General features: G+C 42.9%; 1 pseudogene; it reads right to left on the bottom strand.

The window, feature by feature from the left end:
• The window catches only part of LOC100738554, a 44,193-nt pseudogene extending 37,007 nt beyond the window's left edge, over nucleotides 1-7,186 (bottom strand).

Here is a 14,282-nt window from a genome sequence, read left to right as displayed (position 1 = left end):
AACTTGCAGAGGCTGTGGGTGCAACCTAAAAAAAAAAAAGCAAAACAAACAAACAAAAAACCCCCACTTTTTGAAAAGCTTGTTGAATTTTTCAAACCTTCAAGAGTTAAACACTGAGTTGGTTATCCAAATGCTGCAGAGAGTTTAGAACTATCATTTTCTGTAAGGAGACCAAGTTTAGTGGAGTGGCCTTCACGGTTTTGGGAAAACTGTGAGCCTTTTTGACTAAAAAGTATTATGAATGAGGTCAGGGAGTGGAGAGGTCAATGCAGAAAACAGATCAAAACAGAATTACTTTGAGTGAAGGGATCTGGGTCTTGGAACCCAGGTTCTTGGCCATACCACCTGCTTTTCCAGTTCTTGGGAGGTGCCATGGAATTTGGAACTCTGAGTGCTGTTCATAATGTCATTTGAAAACTACCAGCTGAGTGTTTGTTTACAGTCTTAGGCTAGCACTTAAGATAGGAGTCCAGTGGGGAGGAAGAGCATCTCAAAAGATGCTCTCGGGAAAAGCACAGGCATCTCAACTTACTGGGGGGAGACATGGAGCCTTTGGTGGGAGGAGATAGGACAGTTCCAGGGTCGGCTGCATCTCTAGCTAGAAGAGCAGTGGCAACAACCGATGCAATGGAGATTTGTGTCCTAAGCACGAAGTCATCCACAGATCAGAAGTTACTATTACTACAGCTTCTAGTAGGGGCATGATATCTGCTATGACCGCCGTCACTAATGCTATTAGTTTCCCTCTCTCTCTATTTCTTTTTTGGCTGCCCCATGGCATATGGAAGCATGTGGGATCAAATCTAAGCCAGAGATGCGACATAAGCCACAGCTGCAGCAATGCTGGATCCTTAACCCACTGTGCCAGACTGGGGATTGATCTGGTACAGAGACAAACCAGATCATTAACCCACTGCACCACAGCAGCGTCTCCTGCTTTTAGTCTATTGACAGGTGCTCTGCCATTACCATTCTTTCCTGCCCAGCCTCCTAAAAGCAAGAAGTGAGGATCAAAAGGAAAAAAAGACCACAGGCTCTTTATTTTAGTTTCCATCTACACTCCAAAGTTCCAAAATTTACTGCTCTACAGTAAAAACAAATGAGTAAAACAGTTGGTCCCATCTAGCCAGTTACTGGCATCGTGTCTACCTACAAAGTAACTACTGAACATATACGATCTCATTTTACCCTCACGGCAACTCTGTGGGGGGTACATTTTTTTAAATCCCCATTTTATTTGATTGTTTGTTTATTTATTTATTTGCTTTTTAGGTCCGTACATGCGGCATATGGAAGTTCCCAGGCTAGGGGTCCAATCGGAACTATAGCCGCTGGCCTACCCCACAGCCACAGCAACACTGGACCCAAGCCACATCTTTGACCTACACCACACCTCATGGCAACGCTGGATTCTCAACCCACTGAGTGAGGCAGGGATTGAACCCCTATCCTTGTGAATACTAGTCAGGTTTGTAACCTGCTGAGCCACAAGGGGAACTCCTATCCCCATTTTAAGGATGAGGAAACTGAGGCTGAGAAAGGTCAATTAAATTGCCAATGGTCACAAAGCTACCGAGTGATTAAAGGAGGATAAAATGTTCTGTTTATATTATGATTGTTTTGGAGTTTCATCCAGAAAGGGTCAGGAGGCACTGAGATAGTGGTTTTAAACACCCTACCGAGGGAGTTCCTGCTGTGACACAGTGGTTTAAGGATCTGACTGTAGCAGTTGGGTTGTGGCAGAGGAATGGTTCCGTCCCAGCCTGGCACTGTGAGTTAAAGGATATGGTGTTGCCGCAGCTCTGGCTTGGATTCAATCCCTAGCCTGGGAACTTCCATATGCTGCGAGTGCAGACAAAATCAAACAGGCCAACAAAAAACACCCACCCAAAGCCTCAGTCCGAGGTTTAGGAACGGCATACCCTGTGCACAGAGAAGTTCTGGCAGTGGGCAGCTGCTGCTTGATGAGAGATGGGGAAGCAACAGTGAGCAGGGAGGACAGAAGGATGGTTTCAGAATGCTTGAGATGGTTTCCAGCCATAGAGCCTCCGTTTTTTCTGGTGAGCGATCCTCTGGACTAGCTCTTGGCAGATGTTGAGCCTAAAAGGAGGCAGGGTTCATGGTGCTCCAGCCAGAAGTCAAAGGACTGAAAATTCATGAAGAATTGGGGCTGGGAAATGTTTGCTGGGCACCAATCAGTTCAGACACACAGACAGAAATAGACAGAAATCTTGGTTGTCTATGTCTGTTCCAAATGCGGACCTTCCAGTAGCTCCTTCTGCACCCCCGTATTACAGAATTCCTTATTTTTACCTTGACTACCAGCCAGTGCCTTTTGATCGTCCACCCATCACTCTCTACTTTATTTATTCTATTTTGGCTGACACCCATGGCATGTGGAAGTTTCCAGGCCAGGGACTGAATCCTAGCTGCAGCTGCGACTTACACTACAGCTGCAGCAACACTGGATCCTTAATCCACTGTGCCAGGCAGGGAACAAACCTGTGCCACCGCCTAGACAATGCTGGATCCTTAACTGCTGAGCCACATCAGGATCTCCTGTCACCCCTTACTTTATACCAGCCAGATTTCTTCACTCTTGTGAAGCTGGGCTTTATTTTCCTGCATCCGGTTCAAGCTGTGAGCTCTTACCCAAGTTATTTTTCTCATGCCCTTTAATATTCAGAATTAGATTTTTCAGTCTCCAAGTTCCTCTTTTTCTTTGTGAAAATTATCTTGAAAGCCTCTTCCTAGCTGACTCCCTTGCCTGACACCATTGCTCATCCCTGTCCTTCCTGTGCCCTTTAGGACAGGGGTGCCATGTGCATTCAACAAGGAGGCATTGGCCTTGGTGATGGGTTAGTGTCTACAGATGGTTGCCAATGATTTCTGCCGGGAGTGCATAAAACAAAATTATGTTGACTTTCAAAGCAGTATATAAACTCCTCAGCTCTCTGGGGAAAAAGACACATTTTTCATACTATAAATTTCAGAAGGGCCAACCAGTGGCCTAGGAGATACTTAGGTGCCCCCAACAAAATGCAGGGAAAAACCAAAAACATAAATAAATAAAATAGCGACCCTAGGAAAAAACCTTAAATCACTCAAAACAAAATTTGGTCTAAGAACCTATAACGGAAAAGAATCTGAAAAATTCATATATATATAAATTATATAAATATGTAATTTTATGTATAATGTTTATTATATATAAATAAGAAATATATTACTATATAAATATATTATATATAAATTATATAAATATATATTATTTACATAATTTATATATAATTATATACATGTATAATATATATAGAGAGAAGGCTATATATATTGAAACTGAATCACTTTGCTGTACACCTGAAATTAAGGTAATTTACAACAAGGTAAATTAACTACACTTCAACAAAAAATGTCTAACCCCACCCCTGCCACCACCAGGACTTTGTCTAAAGTTTATATGGAGGAGCCTTTAATATTAGCTTTCATATCCAAAGGAACCACCAACTGACTGCTAATCACTTCCTAAATCAGGTTTGTTATATTTTTTTTATCATCTTTTCACCAAACCTTCAACTTCATTTGAGGAGAATTTATTTCAGTCATGTACCTGAACATTCCAAAATCCCAAACCATATTTCCTTCTTGATCAGTCTCTATTTCCCCAGAGTATGTTCAATTCAGCTTATATTTGCTGAACACTGGGATGCTTTTCATGTATTTATAAATTAATATGATTGGGATGTTTATAAAGGATTGATACTTCCATTTGGGAATGGCAAATATTTCCACAAATCCTTCCCTTTTTTTTCCTGTACTTTTTATCTGTCCATTCAGTAAACACTGAGCGCTTTATGAGGGGGTGATACCTGGGCTAGGAGTTGCAGTTGTAAAGATGATGTGACATGGTCTCCGTCTTTACCAAACTTCTGGTAGAATCAGCTGGAACTGGATAGAGGAGGCTCTTGGCCAATGGTCAGCTGATAAGAAAAACTTTTATTTGTGGTTCATAGTGGGCAGTGTCTTGCCATCAACCAGGCTCTGGGAGAGAAGGACCTTATTTATTATTACTGAAGTGGGGGAAAAGTTTCTCAAACATTCTGAGGTTTAGATTTCTCATCTATTAAATCAATACCTATTATTTAGGTATGTTATCTGAATAACTTTGGGTATCTGGTGGAAGGAAATGGACCAATTCCTTCTTTCTCGGTGTATCTGAATTTCTGAAAGCAACATAGATGCAGAATAATGGAATGAATTCAACAAGGATAGAACTCTTGTCTCTTAGGGGCAGTGTTTGCCAAAATACTCAAAGGACCCTTCATGTCATGTGGTCATTGGATGTACTTATTACGAGAAATGGCAGAACCTAACTCTTTGACACATCAAAGTGCTACAGGACCAGGTGTGGACTTCAATGGCACCTCTTAGTAGACTCTTGGTCTCCAGAATTCTATCAACACGTTACACGGGACCATCTTGTGAGCAGACCCCAGAATCGACCCTTTTTACTTGAGTCTTATATTACATACAACCTCTCATTCCCTAGAGGAAAAACAGCCTTCATCGAGCCAGACATCAAACAGAGGCTCTTCGCGGCTAATCTCATAGTTCTTCAGTGGTTACTTGTCGACTCCGTAGTCAGTGAATAATTCAAAACAGACAGCTTCATGCATTATTCAGTAAAACCAAATCTGGAATACAATGTGTGGATACCACATTTCCTGAAGGGAATTTGCTGCCTTTGATTATTTGTACATTTCCTTCCACCAGATACCCAAATATTAAGTTGCAAGTTTATCTGCTGATCTGAATGACAGTTTTATTAATGTGCCCGTCCGAGTGCATTGACACGGTTGTTTTCTGTGTTTACATATCTTCCAAATACCTCACATGGTGGGCAGTTCACAAACATTCCTGTTGAATTTACAATGTTGTCCCAACTGGATCTGACATGTGAGTTACTCTGATTACACATATCCAAATTTAGGCAAAAGTCTTGTTTCTTTACTGTCTCTCTGAGAAAAGAGAATTTTAGTTGATGAATCTTTCAGCTTCAGTATTTTTAGTGGAAAGGAGTTCCAAAGTGAACACGTGGATACACATCACACTTTTGGAAATAATGGCGAGGCAGTGACACACTTATGCTGTTGATTGGACACCATTCTATAATATCGTAGGTTGATGAATTTAAATGTATTGTATTAAAAAACCCTTTAGGTGGCTCTTTATGGCAGCTAGTCCCAGGTTTGGGTGAGAGGTCTCCAATCCAACTGGACGAATGTTTGCAAAAGCTTTATTCTCTCCTGTACTCTTTTTGCCTTGACTTCTATGGGAGCAGGTCATTAGGCCCCTCCTGACAGTAGGTGATGTTGGCTAATAAAGTAAGTTACTCACCTGGAGTGGTGTCTCTAAGTCAAGCTTACCCTCTCCTGTGTAAGAAACAAAAAGAATTTTAGGTACCCAGGTTTTTTTTTTTTTTTTTTTTCTTTTGGCCGTGCCTGTGGCATGTGGAAGTTCTCAGGCCACGGACTGAACCTGAGCCACAGCAGTGACAATGCTGGATCCTTAGCCAACTGAGCCACCAGGCAACTCCCCTAGGTCATTTCTAAACATGCTAATTTTGTTTCCTGAAAATGTATTTTAAAGAGGAAGGAGGAGGAACATTAGTTTCCAGTGGCTGCTGGAAGAAATGACTACAAACTGGGTGTCTTAAAACAGCAGAGGTTTTTTTTTTTCTTTTTTTCCCCCTCCCAGTTCTGAAGGCTAAAGTCTAAAGTCAAGGGGTGAGCAGAACTACCTCCCATTAATCTCTTATAAAGTTTCCTTTCTTCCTCTTCCAGCTTCTGGTGGCTTCAGGTGTTCCTTGGTTTGTGGCTACATTAACTCCAATCTCTGTCACTGTCTTCAACTAACCATTGCTTCCTTCTCCCTGTATTTTCTTCTTATAAGGTGTATCTTTTTTTTATTGGACTATAATTGATTTACACTGTTGTGTTAGTTGCAGGTGTACAGAGAAGGGATACAATTAAGGGTGTATCTTATAATTCATTAGATTTAGTCATTGGATAATTCAGGGTGAGTTCATCTGGGGATTCTAACCTAACTACATCTGCAGAGACTTTTTTTTTCCCTCAGAAATAAGATTGCATTCGAGGTTTTGGGAGTTAGGATGTGAATGTGTTCTTCCGGGGTCCACCATTCGACCCGCACTATAAACTAAGGTTTTATTACTAGCCATTTCACTTTGGATGTATATAAACCATTTCATAACAACCATTGCTTTCACTCTATCAGTCACATAACCTCTTAAGTCACTAAAAAAACTCCTTGTTTAACAGAATCAAGAGTCTGGTTTTCTTTTGTAAGTCCAATTCAATGTCAATGATTTATCTGGACATATTTGTGTCCACAGCTTGAGAATGACAAAGCTACTTTTATCAATAGATGCATTTTGTTTTAGGCAGATGAGTTACTGAAATTGACCAACCACTGCGCCAACAGCTTTGCTAAAGTTGAGAAACCTCATGTTTGCGATTCAGCGGTAGTCACCACTAGATGGCAGTCTTGGCTCATGAGAGAGCGCAAATCTCTGGCTTGGTGGTTTCTCCAGGAAATGACTGCGCTGAGACCACTTCCTAAGGCAGCTTTTGCTTCCCTTGAAATACAGCCTAGTTAAAATACTAACATACATGTGAGTACATTTATACTCCACAGAAGGAGAAATGAGACACTTAAAACAAAAATGCGAGGGTAACAGCATTCTCAGGCATTTTGAGAAAATGTCTCAAGTTTTCTTTAGCTGGGGCTAAAGCTGTAATCAGAAATCCGGTTGCCTTTACCCATCCCCCTGGTCTTTGGTGCAGAGGGCTTCGCCACCATGGCCGTACCCTGAAATCCTCCGGGGAGTTTGAAACATTACTGATACCTGGGTGCTGCATGAAAGGTAATTCTGATTTGCCTGGGTTTGGGGAGCAAAGGCTGAAAAGATCCAGAGAGAGAAAGCAGCGAGGTTCCTGGAAAGGCACAGGAAGGTGTGTTGCGGGGTAAACAGACACCGTGAGGTCGAGGCAAGATGCAGTACTGAGGGGTAGAGGGCTGAGAAAATAGAAGCTGACGCAGGGGAAACTGCCATGTCACCGTAGCGACAGAGGTTCAATGAAGAGCTGCTGCTGAGTGTGACCATTTTGTGATTTGAAATTCAGTTTTCTCTTGCCGCCCCAGGATTCCATCTAGAGAGTCTTCATGACTTGAGTCAGCCTGTGAGACTCTTTCTTGCAGCTACAAAAGCAGGGGCACATAGGCCCTTCCACTGTGTAGACTGTGGACTCCTTGAGCTTCTCTCTGCTCTGTCTCGTCCCTCATACCTGTGGGCGCTCAGGGGACTTGAACGCAGTGGAGTTGGCTCATCCTCCTCCGCAGGCTTGAAGCCACCAGGGGACCGACTCCTGGTCAGCTCCGGCACCAAGAGATCCAGGACCATCAGCGCAGGGGTTCCCCACATGGACTCTGCCTGACCCCACAGAGATTTCCTAAAAGCACTTGTGCGTTTCTTTTAAACTTAACATTTGTAAGTCTGTATCAAATAGAGCATCATAAGAGGAGTCTCATCGGAAGAGGAAAGGTGGATCACTCAACTTTCCTTACTGCCCCCACCCTTTGTGGGACTTAAATCATTTTTGTGACCACCAGTTGGGAACACAGTGCAGAGGGAGAGGAATGGTTTCAGTCAAGGATGGGGATGGGGGCGACGCAATGCTCCAGGGTCTCAGAAATGGCAGGTGGGTTTTTTTTAAATCCATTTTTGGTCTAGAACAAAGTAATACACATACATTTCTTGGGCAAAGGGGAGAATCGCGTTTATGTCAATCATTTTCAGCCCTGAGTACATAATGGAATCCCTTTTAAAACAGGGAGTTCCCAGTGTGGCTCAGCTGTAAGGAACCTGACTAGTATCCATGAGGACTCGGGTTCGATCCTTGGCCTTCAGTGGGTTAAGGATCCAGCGTTGCTGTGAGCTGTGGTACAGGTCACAGATGTAGCTCCAATCCTGTGTTTCCGTGGCTGTGGTGTAGGCTGGTAGGTACAGCTCTGATTCGAGAATTATTTATGGCTTTAATGAGTATTTATCATCAACTCTGTACCCAGTCTTACGGGGAGTACTTCAGCTACTCCTGCTGTGTTTTTTTCACACCAGTCATGGTGTAATCTCATGCTCTGTTTTCCATGGTTAATGACAGATGGGAATTACTCAGAACTGTCACATAAAGTCCAAAACAAAGAACCACTAAAACACCTGAACTCTGTTGTCCTCTGTGACAGAACACAGGATGCTTAACAAGTGTGGGCTCACTGATTTAAGTTCTCTCTGAATAATACAAAACATTTTAAGCAACCACAAACACCGCCTCCCCACCCCCAAACCAAATAGCACCTTGAGGTTCCGTGGAACTGGGAGAGTGGTTTGGAAAAATGTTCTTGGTTTATAGCAGGTGTTTATCATCAAAAAAGAATCACATTTCCAAGTCTTTGTTTTGAAAGCTGGCATTCAAAAAGATTGCAGAGATGTTTTAATGATGTGATTCATTGCTTCGCATTACCAAAATTCATCTCATTTCTGTATATGTAACATGTTGTAACATGACTAGCCACAAAATGTTTGTTAAATGGCCAAGCTCATAAAATCGTTGAAAAAGGAAACACCAGGTTAAAAATTTAGTTAACTAAGTTAGTTAAAGTGAACTCACAAGACACTGGGTTAGCTGTTGTCTGTTGGTGTTGAAACTTTATAGCAGTAGACCAATGTTTCACAGTAACAATAAGAAGAAAAACATTTAGCAGAGGTGCTGTTCTAGTCTTCTCTGTGTAGGATATCTTTGACACCCCTGTCCATGAATGGTTAATGGATAGTCTGGTCTGGGTTCAAACTCACTTGCTTGCTAGCTGTCATTCGCTGTCTCTAAGCAGAACCTTCTTTATGTTGGTTCTTTTAGTCAGGGAGGGTTTGCAGACTGGCCAGTCTGGAGGCTCAAGCAAGACTATTTAACACTATTGCTGTTAAATAGTCTCTCCAGTTGTTTATATCATCCATATTGTTGCCAAAATATTGGCTGCCTCTGTACACTGATGCCAAATAGAAACTCGGAGACAGAATTGGAGGACAAAGAGAAAGTAGCTTTAATTGCCAGGCAAAGAGGGAACACAGCAGGCTAGTGCCTCAAGGACTGTGCACCCCCCTCCCTCCCGCACCCCCAGGGGGTGGTGAGGAGTCCTCTAGTGTTTGAGGAGCCGTGTGTGATCAGCTCCTGGATATTTTGCTGACTGGTGAGTGGTGAGGTCACTGGGAGTCAGCATCATCGACCTTCTGGTTCCAACATGCTTGTGGGAGCATACAGCAACTTCTTCACTTGGTGGGGGCTTCAGCACCTGCCAAACAGCTCCAAGGACATGGCTCAGAATATTATTTAGAGTCTTTGAAGAAGAACTAACTAAAGTCCTTGACTTTGATGAATGGCTAAACTCTCATGATTCTATCTTGCCTGACCGTTTTCCCTTTTTCTCTGTGGTTTCTCACTTCTCTGATTAAATTGATTCTTTGACTAAAGTTTTTCTATGGATAAAAAGGCAGGAGGACCTGAGTGGGGTCCACCCTGGAAGGCCTCCCAGGGTCCTGCTCGGTTATAATGTGTTGGCTGTTTCATACCAAGCTTTGTGCAGGAATTGACCCCTTGTAGTGGCAAGAATGAATTTACTCTAGAATGAATCTACTTAACGCAACCCTCATGCATGTTGAGACATGTAGATTTACCGATGTATTTGTAGTGGAAGAGGAAAATGGCATAGGGGTTCCCGTTGTGGGTCAGTGGGTTAAGAATCTGACATAGTGTCCAAGAGGATGCAGGTTGGATCCCTGGCCTCACTCAATGGGTTAAAGATCTGGCACTGTTGCAAGCTGCAGTGTAGCTGGCAGATGAGGCTTGGGTCCATTGTGGCTGTGGCTGTGGGGTAGGCCAGCAGCTGCAGCTCTGATTCGACTCCTAGTCCGAGTCGACTCATATGCTGCAGGTGCAGCCCCAAAAAGAAAAAAAAAAAAGAAAATGATTTAACATTTTATAAACGTCCTTTCCTTTTCCATCCCTTTTCTCATGCCCCTTAGACCTCTGCCAAGTGGCTTGTCTCCTTGCCCTCTCCTTGCTAGCTTTAATCTTCCTAGCTTTAGCCTAGGCACTCATATCTCTCTCTTACATGTGATGAACAATTTAGTCTTAGCACCTCATAGATAAACCTGCACACTCAAATCCTTATAAAGCAAGAGGGCACTAAAAATAAAAAATAGTCTCCCCTCGCCAGGGTTACAACATTTGGCAAATAAAAGTACTGCTGATGTTGCATGGGACATACTTACACTAAAAAGTTATTTGATGTTTGTCTGAAATTCGAGTTTAACTGGACACTTTGTTTTACCTGGCAATCCTCACTGTCGCCTTCAGAAGCTTTTCTGATCTTCCACCACTCAGTGTTTGTCCTTCTGGAATTAAACACCGACGATTGTCATAAAAATTTGCCCTGAAAAAGAGAGAGATATAAACCGTAACTTCCTACGTACTGAACTATGATTTTGCTTTTCGATAGTTTTAAGTTCAGTACGTAGGAAGTTACGGTTTTATATCTCTTTTCGCCGCTCGTTAAACTCTGGTGAAAATTATTGATGTCCAGCCTGACCTGATTCTTTTAAGAAGTAGGAACATGGCGCAGTGGAAATGAATCCAACTAGTATCCACGAGGATGTGGGTTCGATCCCTGGCCTTGCTCAGTGGGTTGGGGATGCGGCATTGCCCCGAGCTGGTGTGTAGGTGGCAGATGCGGCTCAGATCCTGTGTTGCTGTGGCTGTGGTGTCGGCTGACAGCTGTAGCTCCAGTTCGACCCCTAGCCTGAGAACTTCATGTGCTTCAGGTGCAGCCCTAAAAAGCCAAGAAAAAAAAGGTGGGAACATGAAGAATATTCCCCTGGGCATCGACTGAGCCCCGTCTCCGTTAAGCAGCTCACACCAGCGGTACCCACTTCCTGCCCTCCTTGACCACATCTTTCCAACTTTTGGCATCTGTTTGAAAACATCCAATGATAAGAAACTGTAAATTGCAAAATTTAGTTAGGTAACCCTGAGTGTTTGATCTGTATGTATTCAAGATCTGGAATATTCGATATCAGTTTGGAACTCATTTTCTTAAGTGTTTAGAATTGTTTATTTGGTAGGATGTGGAAAAAAAAAATAACCCATGTTGTTGAGGCTGCTTCTGCTTCTGGAATTGTCTGTGGAATTGGAAATTGTAATTTTTAGACACAGCAACTTATTTTTCAGTCTTGTTCTGACGTTTGGCAGGGAAGCAAGAAAAACGAATTTAATTTTTTGTAAACCTTTCTTGCAAAAGAGGGCTTTTGGTCCGTATCTCATTAGCAGATACTTTGTAAAATTCCTATGAGGACTTGACATAAACATATTCAGAATTACTAAGTTAAATTACGTTATCACTGACTCCTTTTTAAGGTGTAGATAAAAGAGGCAGAGAATTGCAATCTAGGCATGCTCTGAATTTCTGTAAATATGTTATGGATTGGACTTTGGAAACAAAGAAATTTAAGTTGATTGGAGTTCCCATTGTGGCTCAGCGGTAATGAGCCCGATCAGTATCCCTGACCTGCTCAGTGGGTCAAGGATCTGGCATTGTTGTGAGCTGTGGTGTAGGTCTCAGACATGGCTCAGATCTTGTGATGCTGTGGCATTGGCTGTGGTGTAGGCCAATAGCTAAAGCTTGGCTTCAACTCCCTAGCTTGGGAACTTCCATATGCTGTGAATGAGGCTCTAAAAAGAAAAAAACAAAAACAAAACCAAAAACTCAGTTGATCAATTAGAAAGTCAATTTTGGTTAAAGGAAGTGGAATTTTGGCCAATGTGTAAAATCCCAGCAACCTTTAGATTCCTACCCAAATGAATCGATAAATTGTCTTTCACAAATCAATGCAAGGAATCCTTTTGTCTATACGCTGATAATCTGTGATTAATCACAAAAGAAAATCGAAATGTGCTTTCACAGCCACGTGGCAGAACCATAACATTCTTGGGTAAAATGCTGGCGGGCGCTTTCCGCAAGGCTGGTAGACGGCATCATTGCCTTGGTACATGGCATGTTTGGTCTGGGCTTTTGTCTTGGAAGTTCTTGAGCTGGATTTTGGCAGAACACCGAGAGCAGATCCATCTCTCATGAGCAGGCTTGTTAAATAGCTCACAAGACAGAGAAATAAAATCAGAATGTCTCTGCCTGCCTCTCCAGCTGCATCTCCAGGCCTCTCTTCCACTGTTCCTTCTGTGCCCAGTATAGGGGTTTTCTTTTAGTTTGCGAATGTTCTGTGCTTTTTATTTCCTATCGTTTTGTCTGTAGGGGGGTTCCCTTTCCAAGGATGTTGATTTCTGCTATACATAAACTCCCCATCTCTCTCTCTCTCGCTCTCTCTCTCTCTCACACACACACACACACACACAGAGCTTGGTAACCTCTTCTCACACTCTCACTTTTCAGGTTTCATCGTAAACCTTACTTCCTTAGGGAAACCTTCAGGCAGGTATTACCCTGGCCCCTCCCCTGGTCCTAGATTTTGTTGGGTCCCCATCCTCCATAACTCTTCTTCTGCATGGCATTTATCATCCTTGGAATTATTTGTTCAGTGTCTACCTCCCCTGCCAGGTTGTACATCCATGAAGGCAGACGTGATCAAACACTGAGGGAGGTACTGTGGCTGTGGAATAATTCCTTGTGGCGCCTTCCCTCCAGAGTCTTCTACGCCCTTTGGCAGGTTTGAGAACTCAGTTCTTTTTTTTGGCTGCACCTGTGGCATATGGAAGTTCCCAGGCCAGAGGTGGAATCAGAGCTGCAGCTGCCATCCCAAGCCACAGCCATGGCAATGCCAGATCCAAGCCGCATCTAGGATCCTTAACCTACTGAGTGAGGCCAGGGATTGAACCTGAATCTTCACGGACACTATATCAGATTCTTAACCCACTGAGCCACATCGGGAACTCTGATACCTCACTGTAGTTTTGTTGTTGTTGTTGTTTTTTGTCTTCATAGGGCCACACCCGAGGCATATGGAGGTTCCTAGGCTAGGGGTCTAATCGGAGCTATTGCTGCCGGCCTACGCCAGAGCCCCGGCAACACCAGATCCGAGCTGCCTCTGCGACCCACACCACAGCTCATGGCAACGCTGGATCCTTAACCCAGTGAGCGAGGCCAGGGATGGAACCTGCAACCTCATGGTTCCTAGTCGGATTCGTTTCTGCTGTGCCATGACGGGAACTCCTCACTGTAGTTTTGATTTGCATTTCTTTAATAATTACAGATGTTGAGAATTTTTTCATATGCATTTTGGCCACCTGTATATCTTCTTTGGAGAAATGTCTATTTAGATCTGCCCATTTTTTGATTGGGATCCTTAACCTGCTGAGCCACAAGGGAACGCCTATTTGTGTTCATTTTGATGATAGCCATTCTGACGGGTGCGAAGTGATGTCTCCTTGCAGTTTTGATTTGCATTTCCTTGATGATTAACAGTGCTGCCTACTTGATTAGGGAAAAAAAATTCTTAGGGGGCCATTTCAAAAACTTCCCTTTAATGCCTTCATTTTAAAATAACTTCCATATAATGCCTCTTCTTTTTAGGATGAAAAAACTTCGTTTTGAAAATAAAGTTCAGGTCAGAAAGTTTTATTTTGGTGAGGGTAGAAAAAGACAAAGCTGATCTTGCAGGTTTCATCCTGGCCCCATTGGGAGCTGGAAGGAGCTCTGAACTGGGATTCACAACTAGACTGCTGTTTTGCCATTGATCAGTTTCCTGGGTTTTTTGGTTTGTTTTGTTTGTTTGTTTGTTTGTTTTTAGGGCTGCGCCCATGGCATATGGAAGTTTCCAGGCTAGGAGTTGAATCAGAGCTGCGGCTGCCGGCCACAGACACAGCCACAGCCTTAGAGGATCTGAGCCATGTGTGTGACCTATCCTACAGCTCACAGCAATGCCAGATCCTTAACCCACTCAGTGAAGCCAGGGAACGAACCCTCATGCATCCTCATGGATACTAGTCAGGTTCCTTACCACTGAGCCACAGCAGGAACTCCCTCAGTTTCCTTTTATTTTATTTTTTTCTAATTATTATTATTATTTTTTAAATAGCTATTTTCCCAATACAATTTTTTTTTCTACTGTACAGCATGGTGACCCAGTTATACATACATGT

The sequence above is a fragment of the Sus scrofa genome, chromosome 13 (assembly GCF_000003025.6).
Source record: "Sus scrofa isolate TJ Tabasco breed Duroc chromosome 13, Sscrofa11.1, whole genome shotgun sequence".
In the NCBI taxonomy this organism is placed as follows: Eukaryota; Metazoa; Chordata; class Mammalia; order Artiodactyla; family Suidae; genus Sus; species Sus scrofa.
The sequence above is the reverse complement of the archived record's forward strand: the minus strand, read 5'-3'. Positions and strand labels throughout refer to the sequence as shown.